Source organism: Salvelinus namaycush, chromosome 29, assembly GCF_016432855.1.
Source record: "Salvelinus namaycush isolate Seneca chromosome 29, SaNama_1.0, whole genome shotgun sequence".
NCBI classification, from domain to species: Eukaryota; Metazoa; Chordata; class Actinopteri; order Salmoniformes; family Salmonidae; genus Salvelinus; species Salvelinus namaycush.
This window is the reverse complement of record NC_052335.1, coordinates 8,374,044-8,393,748: the sequence shown is the minus strand read 5'-3', so window position 1 is coordinate 8,393,748 and position 19,705 is coordinate 8,374,044.

The following is a 19,705-nucleotide window of genomic DNA, read 5'->3' as shown; positions in this document are numbered from 1 at the left end:
ACATTAAGTGACCAGATGAATCCAGGTGGAACGCTTTCGACACCTTGTAGAGTCCATGCCCCGACGAATTGAGGCTGTTCTGAGGGCAAAAGAGGGTGCAACTTAACTTATTAGGAAGGTGTTTTGTACACTCAGTGTATCACATTCCACGTTTAGTAATGACAGAATGCATTTTAAACTTCACGCAATGTAACACTTTTGTATGACTTAATAGATAAAAAAAATATCGATAGGAGTGCGGAAAAAGGTGCTTGTGCATTCATAAGCACACCAAAGATGGCATTAATGATAATTCATCAAATAAAGACGGCACTTCTTAAAGCCAATTTCATATCATAGCCTGCTGAATTTGCAAGATATCTATTCTTTCATTTTGATTTCAGCACAAATTAAAATGTGGGACTGACTCGCCCATGGGTTGATGTTTCAGAATTGTCCAAATGAAGAGTTTGGCCATCGACTAGCCATGTGCGACATGCACACACTGTTACACGCCTGCTAGAGCTAGCTATGAAGTCTGAGTTGGAATGTGAGGCTAACTGAAGCGGGTTAGCGAAAACCCTGAGTAGAGCTAGCTGGCTTCGTGAGATACCCCTCAGGCATCTTTTCTCCCAGATTCCACAACATTGATTAGTTCAGAGCCATTTTTCTATTTTATCTTTTGGATTTCTGTTTGATTGACTTTTTTGTATGCTTTATTATCTGTTTCCTTGAAATTGGACTCAAAGAGAGTGGATTTGCTATTTGGACTGTTGGTTCTGACAGGACTTTTCATTGATTATTACATTATTATATTGTTGCGTTGAACCCCTATGTTTTCCCTGTCAATACAGTATTGCACTGCAAACATTCTCCCCAAACAATTTCTGGTAAGTTTGTGGTTTATGCAAGTTTGTTTCACCTGGTGCATCTAGCGTCTAATGTACTTTTGGCAGGTAGTGTATAGCCTTGCTGTGCGACATAATACTACACCCTCTGCCAAGAAGTTTGGGCCTTTATTGCACAGGTGGTAGTGTAATCACCCTGAAACAGCAGGGTCGCTGCTCCTCCTTAGTCACTACACTAGTACAGTCATCTCATGCCAGAGATGGTAGTCACTATTATCCCTGGCCAAGTCCTGGGCTGCCACTATTGTCTGTACCCTGAGCCTTTGAATGTACACACACACCTCCTGTTTTCTCACATGCTCCTATAGAATCCTCCCCTCATGCTCCTTTGCTCTGTATTCTTTTACTACATGGAACCAATTAAGCAGGAACAGAGGCTTCTCTTGCTGTGTGTGATTGTTTTTAATAACAGCACAGTCAAAAACAGAACCTCTAATTGCTCCTCACACACATTCCCACTAAATATTAAATAATATTGAGGGCACGTAGTAGTAAATACCATATGTGCTACTTGTGTTTGTCCATATGTTGGTCTGCATTGTTTGTCGGCATAATTATTATTATCAAAAAATCATATGTATACCTAGTCACAGTCATGCAGCCCGATATTCAGAATCATAAATCTCAAGTGTTCCTTGAAAGGACACGAGGATGCATCTGTGGCATTTGTGCCACGGCAGTCTAAATTAATGGGAGAGCTACATTTTCTACTGAGTATGAAGTAATTACTGTCATTTTAGAAATGTTACCCTTCAACAATTAATTGAAGACCGCATTAACGGTGAGGGGGACAGGACAAGTGAATTAAAATGTGCATGCTAATAATTGCCAAACCGTCACATTTTAAAATGAATGCCGCCGTGTCGTCAGAGTTCCATAAGAGTAATAAACATGTCGTCCCCCACAAATTATGCAGCCCCCCCCCCCTTGGGCCAATTAGGGCCAATTATTCAAACTTATTTTCAAATCCAATGTCATTTGTCACATGCTTCGTAAACAACAGGTGTGGACTAACAGCGAAGTGCTTACTAACGGGCCCTGCCCAACAATCAGAGAGAAAAATAGAAAAATAATAGAAAGATAATAATAAAATGTTCTGGGGAATAATGAGAGAGAGAGAGAAGCAAACGATCAAGTATATTTTCCCTTGCTGTTACTATAGCGACCCCTTGTAGTTTTGTAAATGATGTTGATGGCAAGACGCATCATTCACCCGAGTTTCATCATAATTGTGAAAATGGGACAGGAGGTTTGCTTTTTTAAATTTTGGAATTTCAGTTGATTGCTATTATAGCAATCTATAATATAATAGCACCATAACAGCCCTTCCCCTTTGGGCAAATCAGTGTACTTTTGTAAATGCTAGATCTTGATGGCAAGAGATCATTCTTCCAAGCTTTGTCAAAAGCGGGCCAGTGGTGTCTGAGATATCGCTTGTGACGTACGTACTCGCATACAGTACGTCATCATGGGGAACAATTAAACGTCTCCCTGTTTTGCTGTGGCCTGATGCCAGGCACACAGTCACGGTCCGTGATACTGAAGATGTAATGTAAACACATCATGTGTAGGGGGAGAGGAGCAGTCTGCAGATGGAGTACGCAGCTGTGTCAGGATACACAACTGTGTGTTATCCAACATTGGAGAATTATGCTGTATGTGCTTTGTGAATCATGAAGTTAGGTCATGTTTCAACGCAGTTAATATATAGCATCTGCAAAGTATACTGAGTGTGCAAAACATTATGAACATCTGCTTTTTCCATGACATGACCAGATGAAAGCTATGATCCTTTACTAATGTCACTTATTAAATCCATTTCAATCTGTGTAGATGAAGGGGAGGAGAAGGGTTAAAGAAGGATTTGTAACCCTTGATACAATTGAGAAATGGATTATGTATGTGTGCCATTCAGAGGGTGAATAGGCAAGACAAAAGATTGAAGTGCTTTTGAACGGGGTGTGGTAGTAGGTGCAGGCGCACTGGTTTGTGTCAAGAACTGCAACGCTGCTGTTTTTTTTCACTCTCAAAGGTTTCTCGTGAGTATCAAGAATGGTCCACCAGCCAAAGGACATTCAGCCAACTTGATACAACTGTGGAAAGCATTGGAGTCAACATGGGTCGGGGGTGGGGGGATGCAAGTCAATATTATGAAGGTGTTCTTCATTAATGTTGTGTACACTCAGTGTATGTCAAGATGACACGGTCAAGAAAGACTCCCAGCCCTGTAAGCTTGGGTACTGTACTTGGTAATGCTTTGACTTTGTAACTTCTAGACAACACTTGCTAACTTCACGCAACCACACTAAAGGCCCTTTCTCACCAAGTCCGGACGAAAATAAAGAAATACGAGAACATGTCTTGTGTACGAGAACATGTCTTTTGCATGGGAAAACAGGCTGTTGACCATTACAAAGTGTTCTCTGGGACACGTGTTCTACCACTGACAGGCCACCCACACACGGCCAAAAGGTTCGTTTTTAAAATGAATTAATTCAATAGTTTCTCTCTGTTTTGTAAATTTGCAATGCAATCAAGTGTACAAAACAACAAAATCTGACCTTGTTACATATAACTAACTACAAGGTGTTACTTCAATCGGAGCCACATGTAATAAATACCAGGGTTAATAAATAAGCTATGACCTGCTAACAACAATGGCACCACCTGTCATTAACTAATTGTCATTTTCAATTTGTTTATTTCTATATTCCGACCTGGCTCAAAGGCTATACCAAATCATGTGTAATTTAAGACCAATGTAGTTGCATATTGTAATTATCATGTACCTACCCAGGAGCAAGCAATTTAATAACAATGCTGTTTGTGAGAAAAGGCTTTAAATCTATCAAAAACTGGTTGATTTTAGAGATCAACTTTCTATCTCGCTGTGTAAACTTGCCTGTGCATTTTGGTTCATATTCAATCAACTGGATAAGCATTCTAAGACAATATGGCGAAAAAACTGACATGCTAGAATTAAATAACAGAAGAGAAATCCAGAGGCAGATTGAAGATGGCATTTTTTATCAGGGAGGCAGCAGCATATTCATTAAGAAGCCTTTGAGCCATGAGACACAATACCGCTGTCACCCGGCAGCTTGTAACAGGAAGACCGAAACTTAATCCGATTGCAAAGATTACACAAACATATTTTTAACCCCATCATTCTAGTTGAAACACTAGAAGGCTTGTCACAGAGACGGTCCCTGACTAGGCTAGTGACCAACCCAAAGGGCTTTCGTTTTTGAGATACCCCTACCCGAGGCATAACAAAGCACAAACTTGTTTTAACATATTTTTAACGTCTCCCATATTTTAAAATGGATGGTTGTCTAAAAATATTTTACTGCAAAAATTGATAGATATTGTGACACACCCCCTTAACTCAAAAAATGCTGAATAATGCCTGGCTGGAGGGGATGGGCCACATTCGCTCATGATAACGCTAAAACGTGTAATACAAGCAATCAGTTCTCTGTCCTACATACATGAACAGCATTAGGATATCTTAAAGCATTTAGAGAATATAGACCTGTAAACAGACAGATACAATAGGCGGAAATACAAAATACAAATATTTATGATGAATAAACATATCTTTGATATGGTAGCTGTTTAATAGACAACTTTCTAAGTCAAAATTGCTCTCATTCTGTGCTGTATGGTCCTGCCTGACAAAAATGCATAGAGTTACATGTGTTTTGATGGCTATTTTAACTGCCTCGAAGGTAAGTGGGCTCAGACACTGAAACTGTCACTTTTTCTCAAAGTTTCCACTGTGGATTTTACATGTTAAGCGCCAACTCTTACAATTACGTTAGAGGGTCCCTCTAGACTTGACTCCACATCCAATATGTCATCCAATATGGCTGCCACAATACCATTAAATTGTGATTTAATCAGTTGTATATGTGCAAGTTTTACATTTTTTTGTGAACCTGTACTGTATGGCCTGTACTCAACTTTTTTGTGTACTTCAACTATGTTAGGAATTCAATATGCCCACCATATACACTCGAACACCTTTATCTGGAGATATAAAAATGCAGCAGACCGCTTGGAATGGCAACACCAAGCATTTGAAGTCACAAGCCTCCGAGGATCAATGAGACAACTGTGAGGCTCCAACGAAAGGAAAGAATCCAACTCTGGACTCTAACACCCTCTCCCTTGCTCTACAACTTGCCCCCACTGTGGTATAACTTGCACCTCCAGGATTGGGCTCTTAAGTCACCTCATCATTTAGTCTAATACGTCTGCCTGAATCCAATATGACCTTCCGCTGGCTCACTGCATTTGTGATGTTCCGGTGCACTCTTATCCTGTTAGGACCTCCTCGTCAATGACAACAAACACGTCATGTTCCCACTCTTTCTAGGAGTAGTACTGTTGACCAATCAACGACAAACGGGCATAACCTCTAGCTACAGAACTTCGGCATGACTCAAGAAGAAATGTGCACGATCAGCCAAAAACCCCCTGCCGAATAGCAAAACTAAGAAAAACATCACATTTCATCAAAATATATGCCTGAACTGTTTCGACTGGGAAGTATATGGTACGTTTTACTCATAGTATCTGACCTAACTAACCTCTGCACAGGGCTGCGTAGTAACAGATGACATGTAATCCGTTACATGTAAGGGATTACAAAAAAACGGTAGCTGTAATCCATTACGTTACCAGCAAAAATATTGTAATCAGATTACAGATACTTTCGTAAAAGTAGAGGCTTACCTTAAAATTCAGAAAGGATGTTTGCGAAAAAGAAAATCTTTGACACTTCTCTGAAAAAAGGTGCGAGTTCCACCTAAGCGAGTCTGACCACAAGTCAGAGATCACTATGATGACACACCAAATGTGTTTGATGGATCGCGGGAAAAGAGCAGGAATAGGGTTTTGTAGGCTACAGCCAATGGTGCGACAGCTGTCAGCATCCAAAGATTATCCAACTTGAATAAACGCTTGGAGGTAAGGATGACAGCAGTGGTGTAGTCTACGGCGATAGGGATATCACTTATTATTGATATCTACAAAGCAAATTGATGTGAATCACACTGCTGCTCTCTCATTTAGCTATTTGCACCTTACGGATTGTGGTTGTTGTGGATGGCTGTTCACAAATCTAAATGTGTATTTCAACCCAATAATGGTTGAATTCAAGAAGTTTAAGCTGCCTATCAATCATTGTTTTTGAAACCAGTGGACAGCCAGTGAAAAATGCGCTCTTGCAACAGCTGCATAGTGCGGATCCAAGCCTATGGAATAAAAGTGGGGCTTTTATTGCTCAAATCTAATTCATGCTGATAAAAAAAATCCATAGGCCTAATGGACACACGTTCACTTTTCAGTAGAGCTTAAAGCATGCCATTCCATGAGCGCAGCACTTATTTTTCAACCCGAATCAATGAGCCCAATTAGTCCTCCATGACCACAAAATCAAAAACAACGGAGGAAGGCTGGCTAATAAGACCTTAGTTTCGGGGTCATGCTCAGGTAAAACAATTTGGCTAATCTATACTTCCATATTTTCTATTCTTGAAGATCAAGGGGTATAACATTTATTGGAATGACTGGAATTCTGATAGACTTTGGTTTTTAATGTAACAGTATAATTTAATCGTATTATTATATGTAGTAGAAAGCGATGGGTTAGAAGAAGCCTACATAACCAACCCATAAAGTAAAACTGAACATCCATACATCCATTACACATTGATTTATCCTGCAATAGATGTTGTTCAATTGGTAACATACATTTTTGTCTTCTTCTAATGGCTCTTAAGGGGAAAGTCATCTAAAAGTAACTGAATCTAATCAGATTAAGTTACTGATTACAATTTTGAACAGGAAAATAGTAAATGTAACAGATTACATTTATAAAGTAAAGTACCCAACCCTGCGATATCATCAAATTATCACCCTACCCGACTTCCAAAGGAATATAAAGAATATGTAGAACGTGACTGTGACGGCCACATGTAGCCACACAGCTAAATATCCCCATCCGTTGCAGTTTACAATTAATTTGCACCAAACATTTTGTTTCCAACCAAATAATGACTCAACACATGGCTTTCATTTCAAATATCAAAGACTGTATATTCATTCTAAGTTGAGTGTACACTCAGATTTACATTTGTAGCGTCATCTTAATCTAACAATTGTTTTACCCTTTGAGTTTTTGCTGCTCTTTTCTGGTGCCTTGTCTGCAGGATGTTTGCCAGGTGTGCTTATTAGAGGGCTTGCTGCTGATTGGCATGTCCTATTACCTTGAAATCGAGGGGCTTGGAGGGTGGTACCACCTCTGTTCTGTTTTGTAGACCTCAGTTATACATTTATCTATGTTTGCATGAATTTACAGACCTTTAAGTACTCTTTTTATGCACTATGGATTTTGATTTCCTTTACTTTGGAAAAATAAACCCTCTAATATTTGCACCCGTACTCAGTTTTCTCTCGATGCCTGCTTGTTCATCCCTTACAATGACCCGCAGGAATTTTTTCTACATCCAACACAAAAAAACTCACAGGCCAATTAGACTTTGGAAAGATCTAAAGGCAAGTCTGTTTGTGACAGCCCTTTCACAGATTTCCCTTCACAACCAGACAAGCAACCATTCCACTAATGGAGTATCCCCAGTATCATTCAGGCTGGGATAACACTCCAGTTAGTCAATGGGTCTAATTGGACCTCTGAATGCTCGGCTATAAAAAGCCAACTGACATTTACTCCTGAGGTGCTGACCTGTTGTACCCTTTACAACCACTGTGATTATTATTTGAACCTGCTGGTCATCTATGGACGTTTGAACATCTTGAAGAACAATCTGGCCTTAATGGCACGCACATAATTTGATAATCTCCACATGGCACAGCCATCAGAGGACTGGCCACCCCTCAGAACCTGGTTCCTCTCTAGGGTTCTTCCTAGGTTCCTGCCTTTCTAGGGAGTTTTTCCTGGCCACCATACTCTTACATCTGCATTGTTTGCTGTTTGGGGTTTTAGGCTGGGTTTCTGTATATCACTTTGTGACATCTGTTGATGTAAAAATAGCTTGATAAATACACTGCTCAAAAAAATAAAGGGAACACTTAAACAACACAATGTAACTCCAAGTCAATCACACTTCTTAGGAAGCAACACTGATTGACAATAAATTGCACATGCTGTTGTGCAAATGGAATAGACAAAAGGTGGAAATTATAGGCAATTAGCAAGACACCCCCAATAAAGGAGTGGTTCTGCAGGTGGTGACCACAGACCACTTCTCAGTTCCTATGCTTCCTGGCTGATGTTTTGGTCACTTTTGAATGCTGGCGGTGCTTTCACTCTAGTGGTAGCATGAGACGGAGTCTACAACCCACACAAGTGGCTCAGGTAGTGCAGCTCATCCAGGATGGCACATCAATGCGAGCTGTGGCAAGAAGGTTTGCTGTGTCTGTCAGCGTAGTGTCCAGAGCATGGAGGCGCTACCAGGAGACAGGCCAGTACATCAGGAGACGTGGAGGAGGCCGTAGGAGGGCAACAACCCAGCAGCAGGACCGCTACCTCCGCCTTTGTGCAAGGAGGAGCACTGCCAGAGCCCTGCAAAATGACCTCCAGCAGGCCACAAATGTGCATGTGTCAGCATATGGTCCCACAAGGGGTCTGAGGATCTCATCTCGGTACCTAATGGCAGTCAGGCTACCTCTGGCGAGCACATGGAGGGCTGTGCGGCCCCACAAAGAAATGCCACCCCACACCATGACTGACCCACCGCCAAACCGGTCATGCTGGAGGATGTTGCAGGCAGCAGAACGTTCTCCACGGCGTCTCCAGACTCTGTCACGTCTGTCACATGTGCTCATGTGCTCAGTGTGAACCTGCTTTCATCTGTGAAGAGCACAGGGCGCCAGTGGCAAATTTGCCAATGGTGTTCTCTGGCAAATGCCAAACGTCCTGCACGGTGTTGGGCTGTAAGCACAACCCCCACCTGTGGACGTCGGGCCCTCATACCACCCTCATGGAGTCTGTTTCTGACCGTTTGAGCAGACACATGCACATTTGTGGCCTGCTAGAGGTAATTTTGCAGGGCTCTGGCAGTGCTCCTCCTTGCACAAAGGCGGAGGTAACGCATAGCCATTAGCCAGCAGTGTTGCATCGGTTTCCATTGGACTAGAGCGTGCTAGCTAGGTAGCATGTTAATGTTAGCTAGCTAGCTAATGTCGATACACCATTGTCGCGGGTCCGTAAAATCAAGCAAATGGTACAGAACTCATGAGAAAATCATGTTTTGACATTGTAGTGGCTATTGATGTTTTAGTTGTTAGATATTTGCTTAGTGACATTGTACAGTGTATTCAGAACCCTTGACTTTTTCCACATGTTGTTACATTAAAACTTCTTGTGAATAGGGGGGCGCTGTTTTCACTTTGGAAAAAATCGTGCCCAAATTAAACGGCCTCGTACTCTGTTCTAGATCATACAATATGCATATTATTATTACTATTGGATAGAAAACACTCTGAAGTTTCTAAAACTGTTTGAATTATATATGTGAGTAAAACAGAACTCATTTGGCAGCAAACTTCCATACAGGAAGTGAAAAATCTGAAAACGAGGCTCTGTGTCAGGGCCTGCCTATTCAACTGGCTTTTATGTTCTTCTCCTTGCACAACATTCTGATGGAAGATCAGCAAAAGTAAGAGAATATTTATGATGTTTTTTCGTATTTTTGTGGTAAATTTTGGCTCCAACAAGGCGGAGAATATGTGAGCGCTGTCTCACAATACTGCATGCTGTATGTTGTAATAAAGTTATTTTTAAAAATCTAACACAGCGATTGCACTAAGAACCAGTGTATCTTTCATTTGCTGTACAACATGTATTTTTTAGTAAAGTTTATGATGAGTTCTGTGGTTAGATTAGATGACTGTCCAAAATATCTCCGGACAATTTGGTGAATTGTTGCTACGTATTCACAATGTATAACCATGATTTGCAGCTCTAAATATGCACATTTTCAAACAAAACATAAATGTATTGTATAACATGATGTTATAAGACTGTCATCTGATGAAGTTGTCCAAATGTTAGTGATTAATTTTATCTATATTGCTGGGTTTTGTGAAAGCTATTTTGGCGGTGAATAAATGGCGTTGTGTGTTTGGCTATTGTGGTGAGCTAATAGAAATATATATTGTGTTTTTGCTGTAAAACACTTAAAAAATCGGAAATATTGGCTGGATTCACAAAATGTGTCACGAATCCCGTTTCCTGAGTCTGTTTTTTGCCTGTGTTCTGTTCTGGAGTGTTTTTTCCGGTGTCCTGGAACGCACCCTGTCTGGTTGCCGGGCGATTTAGCTAGTTGGGAGATCTCAGATTACCCGCACCTGTATCCCATCAGCTATCTGCACACCTGGTCCTGATCATCATCTCTCCTCTTCATAAGCCCGGACCTGACATCCATTCCCTGCCGGATCGTTAGCCATGAACAGTATGTTGTGTCAGCGTATCAGCCTCCAGCTTGATAGAATTTGTTTTGTTGTTTTGTAACGTCTTGCTTGCCTTAAACTTACCTCCGTTTGTTCTGTCTTCAGTTATTCACCCGGATCACTTACCCCATTCCTGCCTGGTCGTCGGAGGCTTCCGCTACTTCCTTGGACCCACCTATTCACTCCCATCAACTCACCACCGCTGCCCGCTACGCCACCTGGATATTTCTACCCCTTCATATTCACTTGTAAATAAATACTCACCTTCTTCCTACTCTCCTTGTCCTGGTCTGCTTCTGGGTTCGATTTTGAAAGAACGTGACAAGATGTTTATCTTTCATTTGCTGTACACCATCTATTTTTCATAAATGTTTTATGATGAGTATTTATGTATTTCACGTTGCTCTCTGTAATTATTCTGGCTGCTTTGGTGCTATTTGTGATGGTGGCTGCAATGTAAAACTACGATTTATACCTCAAATATGCAAATTTTCGAACAAAACATAAATGTATTGTATAACATGATGTTATAAGACTGTAATCTGATGAAGTTGTTCAAGGTTAGTGATTAATTTTATCTCTATTTCTGGGTTTTGTGAAATCTACCTATGCGGTGGAAACATGGTGAAAACATGCCGTTGTGTGTTTGGCTATTGTGGTTAGCTAATATAAATACATATTGTGTTTTCGCTGTAAAACATTTAAAAAATCGGAAATGATGGCTGGATTCAGAAGATGTTTATCTTTCATTTGCTGTATTGGACTTGTGATTTCATGAAATTATATTATATGATATCCCTGTCCCGTTAGGCTATGCTAGTCAGCTTTTTTGATGAGGATGCTCTCGGATCCGGGATGGGTATCACTGAAAGGTTAAAGCCTTATTCTAAAATAAGGCCTCGAGTCTTATTCGGTATGATGCAAAAAGCCTGGCACACCTGTATTTGGGGAGCTTCTCCTTCTCTGCAGATCCTCTCAAGCTCTGTCAGGTTGGATGGGGAGCATCGCTGCGAGGCTATTTTCAGGTCTCTCCAGAGATTTTAGATCAGGTTCAAGTTCAGGCTCTGGCTGGGCCACTCAAGGACATTTAGAGACTTGTCCCCGAAGCCACTTCTGCATTTTCTTGGCTGTGTGCTTAGTGTTGTTGTCCTATTGGAAGGTGAACTTACGTCCCAGTCTGAGGTTCTGAGCTCTCTGGAGCAGATTTTCATCAAGGATTTCTCTGTTAATCTTTCCCTCGATCCTGACTAGTCTGCCACTGAAAAACATCTCCACAGCATGATGCTGGCACCACCATGGTGACACCACCACTCTCCACCATGGTGCCAGGTTTCTTCCAGACTTGACACTTGGCATTCAGGCCAAAGAGTTCAATCTTGGTTTCATCAAACCAGAGAATTTTGTTTCTCATGGTGGAGAGTCTTTTTGGCAAACTCCATGTAGGTTGTCATGTGTTGTCATGTAACTGAGGCGTGGCTTCCGTTTGGCCACTCTACCATAAAAGCCTGATTGGTAGAGTGCTGCAGAGATGGTTGCCCTTCTTAAAGGTTCTCCCATCTCCACAGAGTAACTCTGGAGCTCTGTCAGAGTGTTCATCGGGTTCCTGGTCGCCTCTGTGATCAAGGCCCTTCTCCTCCGATTGCTCAGTTTGGCCGGGCGGCCAGCTCTAGGAAGAGTCTTGGTGGTTTCAAACTTCTACATTTAATACTGATTGGGTCCACTGTGTTCTTGGGGACCTTCAATGCTACAAAACATGATTTGGTACCCTTCCCCGGATATGTGCCTCGACACAATCCTGTCTTGGAGCTCTACGGACCATTCCTTCGACCTCATGGCTTGGTTTTTGATCTGACATGCTCTGTCAACTGTGGGACCTTATATAGACAGGTGTGTGCCTTTCCAAATCATGTCCAATCAATTGAATTGACCACAGGTGGACTCCAATCAAGTTGTAGAAACATCTCAAGGATGATCAATGGAAACAGGATGCACCTGAGCTCAATGTTGATGCTCATAGCAAAGGGTCTGAATACTTACAGAAATTAGCAAACATGTAAAAAAAAAACGGTTTTTGCTTTGTCATTATGGGGTGTTGTGTGTAGATTGATGAGGATTTGTTTTTATTTAATCCATTTTACAATAAGGCTCTAATGTAATATGTGGAAAAAGTGAAGGGGTCTGTATACTTTCCGAGTGCACTGTACTGTACCAACACGTACGCTACGGTCACAAGACGCAGGCCTCCTTATTGGCCGTAAAATGTCTAAGCAAACAGCTGGTGGCAGTGCTCTTCCGTGCCGTCCCTAGGAGGGGTGAATCACGTTGTGCCAGGCTTTTTTCATTTTACTTGAGTGGGTTGATCTTCGTGGGCTATGCTCAGCCTTGTCTTAGGGTAGCAAGTTGGTGTTCTGTTGATATCCCTCTAGGGGTTTGGGGACTGTGCTTTGGCAAAGTGTGTGGGGTTATTTCCTGCCTGGTTGGCTCTGTCCGGTTGGCCCTATCTGGGGGGTAGCTATGTTGCAATAGTCTATGTGCAGGGGGGCTAGGGTCAGTCGGTCCCATCTGGTGTTCGTTCTCTCTCTCTCTCTCTCTCTCTCTCTCTCTCACTCTCACTCTCTCACTCACACTCACACTCACACTCACACTCACACACTCTCACACCTGGCCTGATGATTACTATGTACACTAATCCAGACGCTTATAAGAAGATTGAGTCCTACTACACCGGCTCTGACGCACGTCGGTTGTGGCAGGGCTTGCAAACTATTACGGACTACAATGGAAACCCAGCCATATTATCAAATCAACTTTTTTTGTCACATGCGCCGAATACAACAAGTGTAGACTTTACCGTGAAATGCTTACTTACAAGCCCTTAACCAACAGTGCAGCTCAAGAGGAGTTAAGAAAATATTTACCAAGTAGACTAAAATAAAAAGTAACACAATAAGAATAACAGTAATGAGGTTATGTACAGGGGATACCGGTACTTAGTCAGTGTGCGGGGGTACAGGTTAGTTGAGGTAATTTGTACATGTAGGTGCGGGTGACCTTGCAGTGTGTGTGCGTATGTTTGTGTGTGTGTCCCCTTGACAGTCCCTACTGTTCCATGAGGTGTTGTGTAATCTTTTTTGGGGGGGTAATTTTGCTGTTTGCTTGAGTAATTGGAGATTTGTTTTGGACTTTGGAACTGTGAAGAGACCCTTAGTGGTATGTCTTGTGGGATATGTATGAGTGTCTGAGCTGAATGTTATTTGATTACACAGACAATCTGGAATTTTTATTACAGTAATGCTTCTCATAAAAACTACAAGAGAAGCAATTCATCTCTCATCAACCCTCAACCAGGAAAGATTGCCATGCATGTTGTTGATGTAAGTTCTGTATGTGCGGTTATGGGCAGGAAGTGTTGCTTTGTTGAAGGCCAGCTGCAGCTTTGCTAGGTCTTTCTTTGCTGCACTTGACCATATTACCGGACAGTAATCAAGATGGGACAAGATCAGAGCCTCAACAACTAGTTTGGGTGGCTACTGTCTATATGTCTAAAGATAAGCAGATGTAACATCGTGCTGCTTTCAATATTATGGGATGAGGATGTAACATATTCTGGGGAATTTATGACTTTATTTGTGACGAAGAACAGGGCTACCCAGCTGGCAGCGAGCAATGTACAGACAGGCTACCCTCGGTGCAGACAGAATATGCTTTCCATCTGATCCTGCAATCTCTGCTACAAGTAGGCTGTATGATTTTGCTTGCTCTGGACTCCAGAGAAGTGTTGTTAAAATCCCTGTTAGTGAGCATTTCTCCTTTGCCAAGATAATCCATCCACCTGACAGGTGTGGCATATCAAGAAGCTGAGTAAACAGCATGATCATTACACAGGTGCACCTTCTGCTGGGGACAATAAAAGGCCACTCTAAAATGTGCAGTTTTGGCACACAGCACAATGCCCCAGATGTCTCAAGTTTTGAGGGTTGCGTGCCATTGGCATGCTGACTGTTTCTGAACCCGTTTTTGCCGTTAGGCCTGGGCCTGCGCATCAATGAGGTGGTTGGTTTTCAATTGGCTAACACTTATCATTTGTCCAGACTGAAATATGGTGCGCAAGGTAACAATAATTTGTTGTTGCATATCTGTAATTACAGACTGCAATTACCAACTGTTACATGTAGTTATCAAATCAAATGTTATTGGTCACATACACAATTTAGCAGATGTTATTGCGGGTCTTGCGAAATGCTTGTGTTCCTAACTCCAACAGTGCAGTACAGTGTAACTGTGAATTATTAAACTTAATTACAATACTTGTTACAGTGTAATTACCCATGTAATTACAGCGTAATAAGGATTATTTAAAATGAAGTGTTACCGATTATTGTTACATTGCACCCTGTCTTCTGTACGCATGTGGAGGGGAAGAATTGGCATATAAGAGCAGCACAGCATTTGTGTTTGGAAGTTTTTCCTGTCGTTATCAGAGAATAAAAGCTCAACACCAACCCTGATCGTTTGGTTGTATGTAAGCCGATCAAAACACAACACAGCGTCAATCTACACCAGTCACATCAACCCACCCACTGTTAACTCATCTCACGATCAGCTTCCTTCTACAGTTGGGATGGAAAAGATGGAGAGTAAAGGGCATCATTTGAACAATTTCGCAGTATTATTCCAACCTCATAGTGTGGAAATATATAGAAAACATAGGTAAATCATGTTTTTGACTGCACTGGGCCTTTAATACAATTACAGTGGATATTATATGTCACAGCAACAAAAGAGAGAGAGAGGGGTTGAAATCCTGTGATTGGGGCCTTACACTTTCACCAAGTCGAGATGACAGTCTGTAATTTTATGGTTAAGAACGTCTGTGAGTAGTAGCGTGATAACACAATTGATAGCAGGTTGATAAAATTACCCATGGATATTCTGTCACAGCAGCAACAGAAAGATGAGGGTAGAAATGAATCCTGTCGATCAGGCTCGCACCTTCGCCTGCAGCTCCTGTATTACATTTTTACACGATTGTGAGATTATGTCATTCTCCTCCGCTATTGTAAATGTCAAGGACACAATAGCTTACGATACACACCCTGGGAAGGGAGATGCCCATTTAACCTTATACAGGAAACACAATCAGTCTAAAGGGCAACAAACCTGTCCCTGTCAATGATGGGATGGGAGTCCCATAGAAAGTGTCCAGTTCTTTAAAAAAAACACCTTGAGAAAGACCATATAATATATATGTTATAGGATGAATCTAGTAGAAATATTAATCTTTAAATGTAGGATCTTTATTTGATCACCCTGTTGCAGGATAACTTTTCTGGACTGCAGGACATTTGAAACGTGCAGTGTATTTGAGGTTTAAAAAGGCTTCTGAAGTTTGTAATATCCACTTTGAAATTTCAGACTTGATTTTCACTTAAGAAAATTGTATCAACCCCTACAAAAATGTCCATTAATTATAATCCAAATAACAATTCACATTTCCTGTTGCTGCAGGATTATTGGCTCAAATTAAGATTCTACACCTGTAGCCTTCACTTTGATTTTAAGAAAAAACCTCTACACCCTTTTTTCACCTTTACCACTTACGTTTTACCTTGAAACCTTACATGAGTTTTTGACATCAACACACGAGTTACGCAATGGTCCAGGTGTGCGCATCACAAAGTTAAGATTCGACTCTCATTTTGATAGGTGGCACTGCTGAAGTGCACTAAAAGCTCATCACTACCTATACGCTTTCTGGTTGTACGTTTATCAGACAGTGAGAGAGGTGTTCCTAACGAGTGTCTTATTGATTAAGTGTGGCGCTGACCAGGGGTTAGAACCAGCTCATGGAAAATAACTGAAAACCGAAGAACAACATTTTTAGAGGAACAGAACTAGAATCGAGAAAGAAAGTGATCTATACTGTTCCGTAACAGAACCGTTATTTTAAAAGCATGAGAACTTTAATAAAGTTCCGGGCATTTTTTTTCAGACCCTCAAAAAAACGCAAAAATGCACCTCACTGTCACTCAGAAATGTATTTCAGTGTCAGCCTGCCCCTACCTCCGAAGGAAGCATAGTCTACTGTAGCTACTGATGTTACAGGTGTGATTCAGAAATTTGGGAGAGAGATTTTTTCATTAGAGAACAATGATTTCACTTTTTCAATGCTAGTTAAATAAGGATACTATAGTTATTGCGTTTCACATGGGATTTATTAAACACAAAAAGATAAGACATGTTTTTATTTGAATTCTGGTGCCGCTCTGCACACACAAGCTTGTTAACTAGATAATTTGCTAGCTAGCTCTGGAAAAACTCTATGCGGCATTATATGTAATGGAACTGAGAGTCATGATCAAGGGCTAGCTCTGGTTCAACATTAGTTAAGCCAACTTTTTATGCAACTAGGTAAGTCAGTTAAGAACAAATTCTTAATTTACAATGATGACCTTCCCTGGTCAAACCCGGATGATGCTGGGCCAATTGTGCGCCGCTCTATGGGACTCCCGATCACGGCCGGTTATGATACAGCCCCGGATTGAACCAGGGTCTGTAGTGACGCCTCTAGCACTGAGATGCAGTGCCTTAGACCGCTGCGCCATTCGGGACCGCTGCACTACTCTCTGAAGTTCAAAGACATTCAAACTTCCTTCATAGAAGCAGCTCCTCCATAGGTTTAATTATGTGGGCCAAATTCAGATAATGCATGTCAAAACAACAAGATGCCCAGCGCTCTCTTCACCCGCAACTTTTTAGTCACATGTTCCACCTTCCACTACACTTCTATGTCCAATGCATGTACATAGCTTGCCCACTCCATAGCAAGCTGCTCTATCCATTGGTGAAGTAATTTAATGTCGAGCTAGAGGTTTAAAAAGCAACAGAAAGGAACGCTTTAAACCGTTTCTTTTTTGGAGTTCGAACTGATTTAGAACTTTATTTTGCTGGCCGGGAATGGAACAATGGAACATAACAAAAAAAATATGTGGTTATTTTCAGAACGAAACGATTGTAAAACTATTTTGACCCTTCGTTGGGCTCCATGTTAAACCAGGTCTGGAATCAGATTTATGTCTCTTCCACCCAGGTTTATCTTTCCTCTAATGCTGCTTTGTTCAACAGCCTATTGGTGTTTCTGTCATGTTGCAGGGATCTATGGCGCAATATCAGTGGCCCGGAATGGGCTCGTCTATGTGTCAGGTCGTTCAGATCTATAACGCAAAATGGACTGCAAGAAAAAGGAGGAGAAAGCAGTAAAATCATAACATTCTATCTCTATCCTGAGAGAGAGAGAGAGGGAGAGAGAGAGAGATGAGAATGTGTGACGAGAATGTGTGACAGGAGTGGTTTGGTAATCAGATTCTGGCGTTTTTTCCAATGTATTGTGCATACATTTAGTATCGCACTTGTCAAATTTCCTCATCTTATCTTCAGCTCATTTATGACACTGTGTGAAAAACACTTGATTGATATGTTGATGTATTCAAGTTTTTTGTACATTATGTAAATATAAGCCACAGAATTCTGAATAGCTACAGCTGTTGAAAACATACTAAATGTCTATGGTCAAGGTTTCCTGACAGACAATCACTTTTCTCTGGCAGTACATTGCACTCTGATTTTTATAATCATAAGTCTACCCATTTTATTTATACGATTTCATCAATAACAACTCTGAAATCTTGCATTGATAAATCAGAATGAATGTTGCTGGGAATAGCACAATGAATGTGTCATTACGGTCTTTTCCATTTGTTGTGCTTTTACTAATTATAATATCCACCTCTTTGTTAAACCTTTGTGAGGGATTTCGTAATGTGGACATTTATATAAAAAGGTTCAAATTAGAACTCATGGAACTCAGTCAGATGTCAGATGTCAGATGTCAGAAGTCAGATGAATTAAACAGGAAATGCCCAAATTCACTCTGAAGCAGAAGGCACAACACCGAGGTAGATCTTTAATTAAAGCTACAAGATTTAAAGTATATCTGGCACCAAATGGAATCAGATTGAGCAAATTAATGCTCATGTTAGGGCCTCAGAGTATCTGTCCTTTTTTGTGTCCAGCCAGTGTTTGCCCTCTTCTTGCTTCTCTCCTCACAGGTCTTTGTTGTGTCCTGAGAGGGGCGGAGGGGTATTGAGACCTGGTGATGTCCCGTGGGCATCCGGCGCCACTTTACCCCTTCCACCCAATCAAACATCATGTGGCTGTATCGTATCCATTGCATTCCTACCTTTAAAATTCCTGCCTTTGGATCTGAAGGTGGGTCAGTGGACAATGGACAGCAGCAGCATGTTGTTAACCCTCAAACTACCAACATATTTTACAGACATGGATCACCAACTGGGGTCATTCTGAACCCAAGAGGAAACAATTGTAAAAAGCAACAATCATAGCAAAATATCAACTGAATTATTATCAAAACATCATTGGACTTGTAAATAATGTTATCTGAAACACAAAATTGGTAGTGGCTCCTAATATTTTCTTTCTGAGGCATCGTATCCGTGAGTGCACAAATTCTAGTATCTCCAGGAAATTGGTCATTTTCTCTGGCCCATAAAAATGGTAGTGTCTATTGCTATTTTGGTTGTTTGTTTTTTGTTTAGTGACATTGTGAATGCCATCTTTTTGTCCATTTTTTTGTGTCTAATCCAAGTTTTTCATCCTCAGTCACTAGCTATCATAAATGTGCATCCCCCTTCACAAGCTTGATGTTGGGTCAGTTTTCTTAGGAAAAAAAAACACAGCCAGAGATTTGATGCCCTAGCATGCAATGCAATGAGAGATATTTTACGCAGGTATTTGCTTTGCAACATGTATTGTCATTGACTAGAACAAAACATAAATTGCATGAGCTATGCATCTGTGTATAGCATTTTAGTCCCCCTCTACTAGTTGCTACAGTAAATGGGGCAGTCCAGTCCCAGAGAGGCAGTCTGTTCTGCTGCATGACTTCTTGACTTCGACATAATGTGCCATTATGCATTTGTGCATGCACACTGGTAGTCAAAGCTTTCTTGCTAGCTAGGTCAGCTACCTCATCAACCAGTATTTTCTTAGCTATTTCTGCACGATGGCACTTATTAAATTATTGAATCTCATACTGAAGGGACCTCACTGTCACCACTGGACATCTAGCTAGCATTAGCCAGCAGGGATTAGCCAGTACTGAGATTTGGAAGGCCAAGCCCCTCCAATTCTTTCATGATGACCGTCTCAAGCTAATATTTGTTTGTTCAGAGCTTTTTATATGTTCAGAGCTTTCTCTGTGCACTTCTGTATCAGTTCTGCCCCACATTTTGATGTAATTAATTAAGACATTAATTAAA